This window comes from Oncorhynchus mykiss, chromosome 20 (assembly GCF_013265735.2).
Source record: "Oncorhynchus mykiss isolate Arlee chromosome 20, USDA_OmykA_1.1, whole genome shotgun sequence".
NCBI lineage: Eukaryota > Metazoa > Chordata > Actinopteri > Salmoniformes > Salmonidae > Oncorhynchus > Oncorhynchus mykiss.
The window spans coordinates 46,359,281-46,372,010 of NC_048584.1; positions in this window are offsets into that span (position 1 = coordinate 46,359,281).

The window sequence follows — 12,730 nt, forward strand, 5'->3', positions numbered from 1 at the left end:
ACCACACTACAGAGGTAAAGAGGGAGTTTACCTGCTGGTGGTGAAGGAGACCAGACTACAGAGGTAAAGATGGAGTTTACCTGCTGGTGGTGAAGGAGACCAGACTACAGAGGGAGTTTACCTGCTGGTGGTGAAGGAGACCAGACTACAGAGGTAAAGAGGGAGTTTACCTGCTGGTGGTGAAGGGGAACAGACTACAGAGGGAGTTTACCTGCTGGTGGTGAAGGAGACCAGACTACAGAGGTAAAGAGGGAGTTTACCTGCTGGTGGTGAAGGAGACCAGACTACAGAGGGAGTTTACCTGCTAGTGGTGAAGGAGACCAGACTACAGAGGTAAAGAGGGAGTTTACCTGCTGGTGGTGAAGGAGACCAGACTACAGAGGTAAAGAGGGAGTTTACCTGCTGATGGTGAAGGAGACCAGACTACAGAGGTAAAGAGGGAGTTTACCTGCTGGTGGTGAAGGAGACCAGACTACAGAGGTAAAGAGGGAGTTTACCTGCTGGTGGGAAAGGAGAACAGACTACAGAGGTAAGATGGAGTTTACCTGCTGGTGGTGAAGGGGAACAGACTACAGAGGTAAAGAGGGAGTTTACCTGCTGGTGGTGAAGGGGACCAGACTACAGAGGTAAATAGGGAGTTTACCTGCTGGTGGTGAAGGAGACCAGACTACAAAGGGGAGTTTACCTGCTGGTGTTGAAGGAGACCAGACTACAGAGGGAGTTTACCTGCTGGTGGTGAAGGAGACCAGACTACAGAGGTAAAGAGGGAGTTTACCTGCTGGTGGTGAAGGAGACCAGACTACAGAGGTAAAGAGGGAGTTTACCTGCTGGTGGTGAAGGAGACCAGACTACAGAGGTAAAGAGGGAGTTTACCTGCTGGTGGTGAAGGAGACCAGACAACAGAGGTAAAGAGGGAGTTTACCTGCTGGTGGTGAAGGATACCAGACTACAGAGGTAAAGATGGAGTTTACCTGCTGGTGGTGAAGGAGACCAGACTACAGAGGTAAAGAGGGAGTTTACCTGCTGGTGGTGAAGGGGACCACACTACAGAGGTAAAGAGGGAGTTTACCTGCTGGTGGTGAAGGAGACCAGACTACAGAGGGAGTTTACCTGCTGGTGGTGAAGGAGACCAGACTACAGAGGTAAAGAGGGAGTTTACCTGCTGGTGGTGAAGGGGAACAGACTACAGAGGTAAAAAGGGAGTTTACCTGCTGGTGGTGAAGGAGACCAGACTACAGAGGTAAAGAGGGAGTTTACCTGCTGGTGGTGAAGGAGACCAGACTACAGAGGTAAAGAAGGAGTTTACCTGCTGGTGGTGAAGGAGACCAGACTACAGAGGTAAAGAGGGAGTTTACCTGCTGGTGGTGAAGGAGACCAGACTACAGAGGGAGTTTACCTGCTGGTGGTGAAGGAGACCAGACTACAGAGGTAAAGAGGGAGTTTACCTGCTGGTGGTGAAGGAGACCAGACTACAGAGGTAAAGAGGGAGTTTACCTGCTGATGGTGAAGGAGACCAGACTACAAAGGTAAATAGGGAGTTTACCTGCTGTTGGTGAAGGAGACCAGACTACAGAGGTTAAAGAGGGAGTTTACCTGCTGGTGGTGAAGGAGACCAGACTACAGAGGTAAAGAGGGAGTTTACCTGCTGGTGGTGAAGGAGACCAGACTACAGAGGTAAAGAGGGAGTTTACCTGCTGGTGGGAAAGGAGACCAGACTACAGAGGTAAAGAGGGAGTTTACCTGCTGGTGGTGAAGGGGAACAGACTACAGAGGTAAAGAGGGAGTTTACCTGTTGGTGGTGAAGGAGACCAGACTACAGAGGGAGTTTACCTGCTGGTGGTGAAGGAGACCAGACTACAGAGGGAGTTTACCTGCTGGTGGTGAAGGAGACCAGACTACAGAGGGAGTTTACCTGCTGGTGGTGAAGGAGACCAGACTACAGAGGTAAAGAGGGAGTTTACCTGTTGGTGGTGAAGGAGACCAGACTACAGAGGTAAATAGGGAGTTTACCTGCTGGTGGTGAAGGAGACCAGACTACAGAGGTAAAGAGGGAGTTTACCTGCAGGTGGTGAAGGAGACCAGACTACAGAGGTACAGAGGGAGTTTACCTGCTGGTGGTGAAGGGGAACAGACTACAGAGGTAAAGAGGGAGTTTACCTGCTGGTGGTGAAGGAGACCAGACTACAGAGGTAAAGAGGGAGTTTACCTGCTGGTGGTGAAGGAGACCAGACTACAGAGGTAAAGATGGAGTTTACCTGCTGGTGGTGAAGGAGACCAGACTAAAGAAGTAAAGAGGGAGTTTACCTGCTGGTGGTGAAGGAGACCAGACTACAGAGGTAAAGAGGGAGTTTACCTGCTGGTGGTGAAGGAGACCAGACTACAGAGGTAAAGAGGGAGTTTACCTGCTGGTGGTGAAGGAGACCAGACTACAGAGGTAAAGAGGGAGTTTACCTGCTGGTGGTGAAGGAGACCAGACTACAGAGGTAAAGATGGAGTTTACCTGCTGGTGGTGAAGGGGAACAGACTACAGAGGTAAAGAGGGAGTTTACCCTGCTGGTGGTGAAGGAGACCAGACTACAGAGGTAAAGAGGGAGTTTACCTGCTGGTGGTGAAGGAGACCAGACTACAGAGGTAAAGATGGAGTTTACCTGCTGGTGGTGAAGGAGACCAGACTAAAGAAGTAAAGGGGGAGTTTACCTGCTGGTGGTGAAGGGGACCACACTACAGAGGTAAAGAGGGAGTTTACCTGCTGGGGGTGAAGGAGACCAGACTACAGAGGGAGTTTACCTACTGGTGGTGAAGGAGACCAGACTACAGAGGTAAAGAGGGAGTTTACCTGCTGGTGGTGAAGGGGAACAGACTACAGAGGTAAAAAGGGAGTTTACCTGCTGGTGGTGAAGGAGACCAGACTACAGAGGTAAAGAGGGAGTTTACCTGCTGGTGGTGAAGGAGACCAGACTACAGAGGTAAAGAGGGAGTTTACCTGCTGGTGATGAAGGAGACCAGACTACAGAGGTAAAGAGGGAGTTTTACCTGCTGGTGGTGAAGGAGACCAGACTACAGAGGGAGTTTACCTGCTGGTGGTGAAGGAGACCAGACTACAGAGGTAAAGAGGGAGTTTACCTGCTGGTGGTGAAGGAGACCAGACTACAGAGGTAAAGAGGGAGTTTACCTGCTGGTGGTGAAGGAGACCAGACTACAGAGGTAAAGAGGGAGTTTACCTGCTGGTGGTGAAGGAGACCAGACAACAGAGGTAAAGAGGGAGTTTACCTGCTGGTGGTGAAGGGGAACAGACTACAGAGGTAAAGAGGAAGTTTACCTGCTGGTGGTGAAGGAGACCAGACTACAGAGGTAAAGAGGGAGTTTACCTGCTGGTGGTGAGGAGACCAGACTACAGAGGTAAAGATGGAGTTTACCTGCTGGTGGTGAAGGAGACCAGACTAAAGAAGTAAAGAGGGAGTTTACCTGCTGGTGGTGAAGGGGACCACACTACAGAGGTAAAGAGGGAGTTTACCTGCTGGGGGTGAAGGAGACCAGACTACAGAGGGAGTTTACCTACTGGTGGTGAAGGAGACCAGACTACAGAGGTAAAGAGGGAGTTTACCTGCTGGTGGTGAAGGGGAACAGACTACAGAGGTAAAAAGGGAGTTTACCTGCTGGTGGTGAAGGAGACCAGACTACAGAGGTAAAGAGGGAGTTTACCTGCTGGTGGTGAAGGAGACCAGACTACAGAGGGAGTTTACCTGCTGGTGGTGAAGGAGACCAGACTACAGAGGGAGTTTACCTGCTGGTGGTGAAGGAGACCAGACTACAGAGGGAGTTTACCTGCTGGTGGTGAAGGAGACCAGACTACAGAGGGAGTTTACCTGCTGGTGGTGAAGGAGACCAGACTACAGAGGTAAAGAGGGAGTTTACCTGTTGGTGGTGAAGGAGACCAGACTACAGAGGTAAATAGGGAGTTTACCTGCTGGTGGTGAAGGAGACCAGACTACAGAGGTAAAGAGGGAGTTTACCTGCAGGTGGTGAAGGAGACCAGACTACAGAGGTACAGAGGGAGTTTACCTGCTGGTGGTGAAGGGGAACAGACTACAGAGGTAAAGAGGGAGTTTACCTGCTGGTGGTGAAGGAGACCAGACTACAGAGGTAAAGAGGGAGTTTACCTGCTGGTGGTGAAGGAGACCAGACTACAGAGGTAAAGATGGAGTTTACCTGCTGGTGGTGAAGGAGACCAGACTAAAGAAGTAAAGAGGGAGTTTACCTGCTGGTGGTGAAGGAGACCAGACTACAGAGGTAAAGAGGGAGTTTACCTGCTGGTGGTGAAGGAGACCAGACTACAGAGGTAAAGAGGGAGTTTACCTGCTGGTGGTGAAGGAGACCAGACTACAGAGGTAAAGAGGGAGTTTACCTGCTGGTGGTGAAGGAGACCAGACTACAGAGGTAAAGATGGAGTTTACCTGCTGGTGGTGAAGGGGAACAGACTACAGAGGTAAAGAGGGAGTTTACCTGCTGGTGGTGAAGGAGACCAGACTACAGAGGTAAAGAGGGAGTTTACCTGCTGGTGGTGAAGGAGACCAGACTACAGAGGTAAAGATGGAGTTTACCTGCTGGTGGTGAAGGAGACCAGACTAAAGAAGTAAAGGGGGAGTTTACCTGCTGGTGGTGAAGGGGACCACACTACAGAGGTAAAGAGGGAGTTTACCTGCTGGGGGTGAAGGAGACCAGACTACAGAGGGAGTTTACCTACTGGTGGTGAAGGAGACCAGACTACAGAGGTAAAGAGGGAGTTTACCTGCTGGTGGTGAAGGGGAACAGACTACAGAGGTAAAAAGGGAGTTTACCTGCTGGTGGTGAAGGAGACCAGACTACAGAGGTAAAGAGGGAGTTTACCTGCTGGTGGTGAAGGAGACCAGACTACAGAGGTAAAGAGGGAGTTTACCTGCTGGTGGTGAAGGAGACCAGACTACAGAGGTAAAGAGGGAGTTTACCTGCTGGTGGTGAAGGAGACCAGACTACAGAGGGAGTTTACCTGCTGGTGGTGAAGGAGACCAGACTACAGAGGTAAAGAGGGAGTTTACCTGCTGGTGGTGAAGGAGACCAGACTACAGAGGTAAAGAGGGAGTTTACCTGCTGGTGGTGAAGGAGACCAGACTACAGAGGTAAAGAGGGAGTTTACCTGCTGGTGGTGAAGGAGACCAGACAACAGAGGTAAAGAGGGAGTTTACCTGCTGGTGGTGAAGGGGAACAGACTACAGAGGTAAAGAGGAAGTTTACCTGCTGGTGGTGAAGGAGACCAGACTACAGAGGTAAAGAGGAAGTTTACCTGCTGGTGGTGAAGGAGACCAGACTACAGAGGTAAAGATGGAGTTTACCTGCTGGTGGTGAAGGAGACCAGACTAAAGAAGTAAAGAGGGAGTTTACCTGCTGGTGGTGAAGGGGACCACACTACAGAGGTAAAGAGGGAGTTTACCTGCTGGGGGTGAAGGAGACCAGACTACAGAGGGAGTTTACCTACTGGTGGTGAAGGAGACCAGACTACAGAGGTAAAGAGGGAGTTTACCTGCTGGTGGTGAAGGGGAACAGACTACAGAGGTAAAAAGGGAGTTTACCTGCTGGTGGTGAAGGAGACCAGACTACAGAGGTAAAGAGGGAGTTTACCTGCTGGTGGTGAAGGAGACCAGACTACAGAGGTAAAGAGGGAGTTTACCTGCTGGTGGTGAAGGAGACCAGACTACAGAGGTAAAGAGGGAGTTTACCTGCTGGTGGTGAAGGAGACCAGACTACAGAGGGAGTTTACCTGCTGGTGGTGAAGGAGACCAGACTACAGAGGTAAAGAGGGAGTTTACCTGCTGGTGGTGAAGGAGACCAGACTACAGAGGGAGTTTACCTGCTAGTGGTGAAGGAGACCAGACTACAGAGGTAAAGAGGGAGTTTACCTGCTGGTGGTGAAGGAGACCAGACTACAGAGGTAAAGAGGGAGTTTACCTGCTGATGGTGAAGGAGACCAGACTACAGAGGTAAAGAGGGAGTTTACCTGCTGGTGGTGAAGGAGACCAGACTACAGAGGTAAAGAGGGAGTTTACCTGCTGGTGGGAAAGGAGACCAGACTACAGAGGTAAAGATGGAGTTTACCTGCTGGTGGTGAAGGGGAACAGACTACAGAGGTAAAGAGGGAGTTTACCTGCTGGTGGTGAAGGGGACCAGACTACAGAGGTAAATAGGGAGTTTACCTGCTGGTGGTGAAGGAGACCAGACTACAAAGGGAGTTTACCTGCTGGTGTTGAAGGAGACCAGACTACAGAGGGAGTTTACCTGCTGGTGGTGAAGGAGACCAGACTATAGAGGTAAAGAGGGAGTTTACCTGCTGGTGGTGAAGGAGACCAGACTACAGAGGTAAAGAGGGAGTTTACCTGCTGGTGGTGAAGGAGACCAGACTACAGAGGTAAAGAGGGAGTTTACCTGCTGGTGGTGAAGGAGACCAGACTACAGAGGTAAAGAGGGAGTTTACCTGCTGGTGGTGAAGGAGACCAGACAACAGAGGTAAAGAGGGAGTTTACCTGCTGGTGGTGAAGGATACCAGACTACAGAGGTAAAGAGGGAGTTTACCTGCTGGTGGTGAAGGGGACCAGACTACAGTGGTAAATAGGGAGTTTACCTGCTGGTGGTGAAGGAGACCAGACTACAGAGGTAAAGATGGAGTTTACCTGCTGGTGGTGAAGGAGACCAGACTACAGAGGTAAAGAGGGAGTTTACCTGCTGGTGGTGAAGGGGACCACACTACAGAGGTAAAGAGGGAGTTTACCTGCTGGTGGTGAAGGAGTCCAGACTACAGAGGGAGTTTACCTGCTGGTGGTGAAGGAGACCAGACTACAGAGGTAAAGAGGGAGTTTACCTGCTGGTGGTGAAGGGGAACAGACTACAGAGGTAAAAAGGGAGTTTACCTGCTGGTGGTGAAGGAGACCAGACTACAGAGGTAAAGAGGGAGTTTACCTGCTGGTGGTGAAGGAGACCAGACTACAGAGGTAAAGAAGGAGTTTACCTGCTGGTGGTGAAGGAGACCAGACTACAGAGGTAAAGAGGGAGTTTACCTGCTGGTGGTGAAGGGGACCACACTACAGAGGTAAAGATGGAGTTTACCTGCTGGTTGTGAAGGGGAACAGACTACAGAGGTAAAGAGGGAGTTTACCTGCTGGTGGGGAAGGGGACCAGACTACAGAGGTAAATAGGGAGTTTACCTGCTGGTGGTGAAGGAGACCAGACTACAAAGGGAGTTTACCTGCTGGTGTTGAAGGAGACCAGACTACAGAGGGAGTTTACCTGCTGGTGGTGAAGGAGACCAGACTATATAGGTAAAGAGGGAGTTTACCTGCTGGTGGTGAAGGAGACCAGACTACAGAGGTAAAGAGGGAGTTTACCTGCTGGTGGTGAAGGAGACCAGACTACAGAGGTAAAGAGGGAGTTTACCTGCTGGTGGTGAAGGAGACCAGACTACAGAGGTAAAGAGGGAGTTTACCTGCTGGTGGTGAAGGAGACCAGACTACAGAGGTAAAGAGGGAGTTTACCTGCTGGTGGTGAAGGAGACCAGACAACAGAGGTAAAGAGGGAGTTTACCTGCTGGTGGTGAAGGGGAACAGACTACAGAGGTAAAGAGGGAGTTTACCTGCTGGTGGTGAAGGAGACCAGACTACAGAGGTAAAGAGGGAGTTTACCTGCTGGTGGTGAAGGAGACCAGACTACAGAGGTAAAGATGGAGTTTACCTGCTGGTGGTGAAGGAGACCAGACTAAAGAAGTAAAGAGGGAGTTTACCTGCTGGTGGTGAAGGGGACCACACTACAGAGGTAAAGAGGGAGTTTACCTGCTGGGGGTGAAGGAGACCAGACTACAGAGGGAGTTTACCTACTGGTGGTGAAGGAGACCAGACTACAGAGGTAAAGAGGGAGTTTACCTGCTGGTGGTGAAGGGGAACAGACTACAGAGGTAAAAAGGGAGTTTACCTGCTGGTGGTGAAGGAGACCAGACTACAGAGGTAAAGAGGGAGTTTACCTGCTGGTGGTGAAGGAGACCAGACTACAGAGGTAAAGAGGGAGTTTACCTGCTGGTGGTGAAGGAGACCAGACTACAGAGGTAAAGAGGGAGTTTACCTGCTGGTGGTGAAGGAGACCAGACTACAGAGGGAGTTTACCTGCTGGTGGTGAAGGAGACCAGACTACAGAGGTAAAGAGGGAGTTTACCTGCTGGTGGTGAAGGAGACCAGACTACAGAGGGAGTTTACCTGCTAGTGGTGAAGGAGACCAGACTACAGAGGTAAAGAGGGAGTTTACCTGCTGGTGGTGAAGGAGACCAGACTACAGAGGTAAAGAGGGAGTTTACCTGCTGATGGTGAAGGAGACCAGACTACAGAGGTAAAGAGGGAGTTTACCTGCTGGTGGTGAAGGAGACCAGACTACAGAGGTAAAGAGGGAGTTTACCTGCTGGTGGTGAAGGAGACCAGACTACAAAGGGAGTTTACCTGCTGGTGTTGAAGGAGACCAGACTACAGAGGGAGTTGACCTGCTGGTGGTGAAGGAGACCAGACTATAGAGGTAAAGAGGGAGTTTACCTGCTGGTGGTGAAGGAGACCAGACTACAGAGGTAAAGAGGGAGTTTACCTGCTGGTGGTGAAGGAGACCAGACTACAGAGGTAAAGAGGGAGTTTACCTGCTGGTGGTGAAGGAGACCAGACAACAGAGGTAAAGAGGGAGTTTACCTGCTGGTGGTGAAGGGGAACAGACTACAGAGGTAAAGAGGGAGTTTACCTGCTGGTGGTGAAGGAGACCAGACTACAGAGGTAAAGAGGGAGTTTACCTGCTGGTGGTGAAGGAGACCAGACTACAGAGGTAAAGATGGAGTTTACCTGCTGGTGGTGAAGGAGACCAGACTAAAGAAGTAAAGAGGGAGTTTACCTGCTGGTGGTGAAGGGGACCACACTACAGAGGTAAAGAGGGAGTTTACCTGCTGGGGGTGAAGGAGACCAGACTACAGAGGGAGTTTACCTACTGGTGGTGAAGGAGACCAGACTACAGAGGTAAAGAGGGAGTTTACCTGCTGGTGGTGAAGGGGAACAGACTACAGCGGTAAAAAGGGAGTTTACCTGCTGGTGGTGAAGGAGACCAGACTACAGAGGTAAAGAGGGAGTTTACCTGCTGGTGGTGAAGGAGACCAGACTACAGAGGTAAAGAGGGAGTTTACCTGCTGGTGGTGAAGGAGACCAGACTACAGAGGTAAAGAGGGAGTTTACCTGCTGGTGGTGAAGGAGACCAGACTACAGAGGGAGTTTACCTGCTGGTGGTGAAGGAGACCAGACTACAGAGGTAAAGAGGGAGTTTACCTGCTGGTGGTGAAGGAGACCAGACTACAGAGGGAGTTTACCTGCTAGTGGTGAAGGAGACCAGACTACAGAGGTAAAGAGGGAGTTTACCTGCTGGTGGTGAAGGAGACCAGACTACAGAGGTAAAGAGGGAGTTTACCTGCTGATGGTGAAGGAGACCAGACTACAGAGGTAAAGAGGGAGTTTACCTGCTGGTGGTGAAGGAGACCAGACTACAAAGGGAGTTTACCTGCTGGTGTTGAAGGAGACCAGACTACAGAGGGAGTTTACCTGCTGGTGGTGAAGGAGACCAGACTATAGAGGTAAAGAGGGAGTTTACCTGCTGGTGGTGAAGGAGACCAGACTACAGAGGTAAAGAGGGAGTTTACCTGCTGGTGGTGAAGGAGACCAGACTACAGAGGTAAAGAGGGAGTTTACCTGCTGGTGGTGAAGGAGACCAGACTACAGAGGTAAAGAGGGAGTTTACCTGCTGGTGGTGAAGGAGACCAGACAACAGAGGTAAAGAGGGAGTTTACCTGCTGGTGGTGAAGGATACCAGACTACAGAGGTAAAGAGGGAGTTTACCTGCTGGTGGTGAAGGGGACCAGACTACAGTGGTAAATAGGGAGTTTACCTGCTGGTGGTGAAGGAGACCAGACTACAGAGGTAAAGAGGGAGTTTACCTGCTGGTGGTGAAGGGGACCACACTACAGAGGTAAAGATGGAGTTTACCTGCTGGTTGTGAAGGGGAACAGACTACAGAGGTAAAGAGGGAGTTTACCTGCTGGTGGTGAAGGGGACCAGACTACAGAGGTAAATAGGGAGTTTACCTGCTGGTGGTGAAGAAGACCAGACTACAAAGGGAGTTTACCTGCTGGTGTTGAAGGAGACCAGACTACAGAGGGAGTTTACCTGCTGGTGGTGAAGGAGACCAGACTATATAGGTAAAGAGGGAGTTTACCTGCTGGTGGTGAAGGAGACCAGACTACAGAGGTAAAGAGGGAGTTTACCTGCTGGTGGTGAAGGAGACCAGACTACAGAGGTAAAGAGGGAGTTTACCTGCTGGTGGTGAAGGAGACCAGACTACAGAGGTAAAGAGGGAGTTTACCTGCTGGTGGTGAAGGAGACCAGACAACAGAGGTAAAGAGGGAGTTTACCTGCTGGTGGTGAAGGGGAACAGACTACAGAGGTAAAGAGGGAGTTTACCTGCTGGTGGTGAAGGAGACCAGACTACAGAGGTAAAGAGGGAGTTTACCTGCTGGTGGTGAAGGAGACCAGACTACAGAGGTAAAGATGGAGTTTACCTGCTGGTGGTGAAGGAGACCAGACTAAAGAAGTAAAGAGGGAGTTTACCTGCTGGTGGTGAAGGGGACCACACTACAGAGGTAAAGAGGGAGTTTACCTGCTGGGGTTGAAGGAGACCAGACTACAGAGGGAGTTTACCTACTGGTGGTGAAGGAGACCAGACTACAGAGGTAAAGAGGGAGTTTACCTGCTGGTGGTGAAGGGGAACAGACTACAGAGGTAAAAAGGGAGTTTACCTGCTGGTGGTGAAGGAGACCAGACTACAGAGGTAAAGAGGGAGTTTACCTGCTGGTGGTGAAGGAGACCAGACTACAGAGGTAAAGAGGGAGTTTACCTGCTGGTGGTGAAGGAGACCAGACTACAGAGGTAAAGAGGGAGTTTACCTGCTGGTGGTGAAGGAGACCAGACTACAGAGGGAGTTTACCTGCTGGTGGTGAAGGAGACCAGACTACAGAGGTAAAGAGGGAGTTTACCTGCTGGTGGTGAAGGAGACCAGACTACAGAGGGAGTTTACCTGCTAGTGGTGAAGGAGACCAGACTACAGAGGTAAAGAGGGAGTTTACCTGCTGGTGGTGAAGGAGACCAGACTACAGAGGTAAAGAGGGAGTTTACCTGCTGATGGTGAAGGAGACCAGACTACAGAGGTAAAGAGGGAGTTTACCTGCTGGTGGTGAAGGAGACCAGACTACAGAGGTAAAGAGGGAGTTTACCTGCTGGTGGTGAAGGAGACCAGACTACAGAGGTAAAGAGGGAGTTTACCTGCTGGTGGTGAAGGAGACCAGACAACAGAGGTAAAGAGGGAGTTTACCTGCTGGTGGTGAAGGATACCAGACTACAGAGGTAAAGAGGGAGTTTACCTGCTGGTGGTGAAGGGGACCAGACTACAGTGGTAAATAGGGAGTTTACCTGCTGGTGGTGAAGGAGACCAGACTACAGAGGTAAAGAGGGAGTTTACCTGCTGGTGGTGAAGGGGACCACACTACAGAGGTAAAGATGGAGTTTACCTGCTGGTTGTGAAGGGGAACAGACTACAGAGGTAAAGAGGGAGTTTACCTGCTGGTGGTGAAGGGGACCAGACTACAGAGGTAAATAGGGAGTTTACCTGCTGGTGGTGAAGAAGACCAGACTACAAAGGGAGTTTACCTGCTGGTGTTGAAGGAGACCAGACTACAGAGGGAGTTTACCTGCTGGTGGTGAAGGAGACCAGACTATATAGGTAAAGAGGGAGTTTACCTGCTGGTGGTGAAGGAGACCAGACTACAGAGGTAAAGAGGGAGTTTACCTGCTGGTGGTGAAGGAGACCAGACTACAGAGGTAAAGAGGGAGTTTACCTGCTGGTGGTGAAGGAGACCAGACTACAGAGGTAAAGAGGGAGTTTACCTGCTGGTGGTGAAGGAGACCAGACTACAGAGGTAAAGAGGGAGTTTACCTGCTGGTGGTGAAGGAGACCAGACTACAGAGGTAAAGAGGGAGTTTACCTGCTGGTGGTGAAGGAGACCAGACAACAGAGGTAAAGAGGGAGTTTACCTGCTGGTGGTGAAGGGGAACAGACTACAGAGGTAAAGAGGGAGTTTACCTGCTGGTGGTGAAGGAGACCAGACTACAGAGGTAAAGAGGGAGTTTACCTGCTGGTGGTGAAGGAGACCAGACTACAGAGGTAAAGATGGAGTTTACCTGCTGGTGGTGAAGGAGACCAGACTAAAGAAGTAAAGAGGGAGTTTACCTGCTGGTGGTGAAGGGGACCACACTACAGAGGTAAAGAGGGAGTTTACCTGCTGGGGTTGAAGGAGACCAGACTACAGAGGGAGTTTACCTACTGGTGGTGAAGGAGACCAGACTACAGAGGTAAAGAGGGAGTTTACCTGCTGGTGGTGAAGGGGAACAGACTACAGAGGTAAAAAGGGAGTTTACCTGCTGGTGGTGAAGGAGACCAGACTACAGAGGTAAAGAGGGAGTTTACCTGCTGGTGGTGAAGGAGACCAGACTACAGAGGTAAAGAGGGAGTTTACCTGCTGGTGGTGAAGGAGACCAGACTACAGAGGTAAAGAGGGAGTTTACCTGCTGGTGGTGAAGGAGACCAG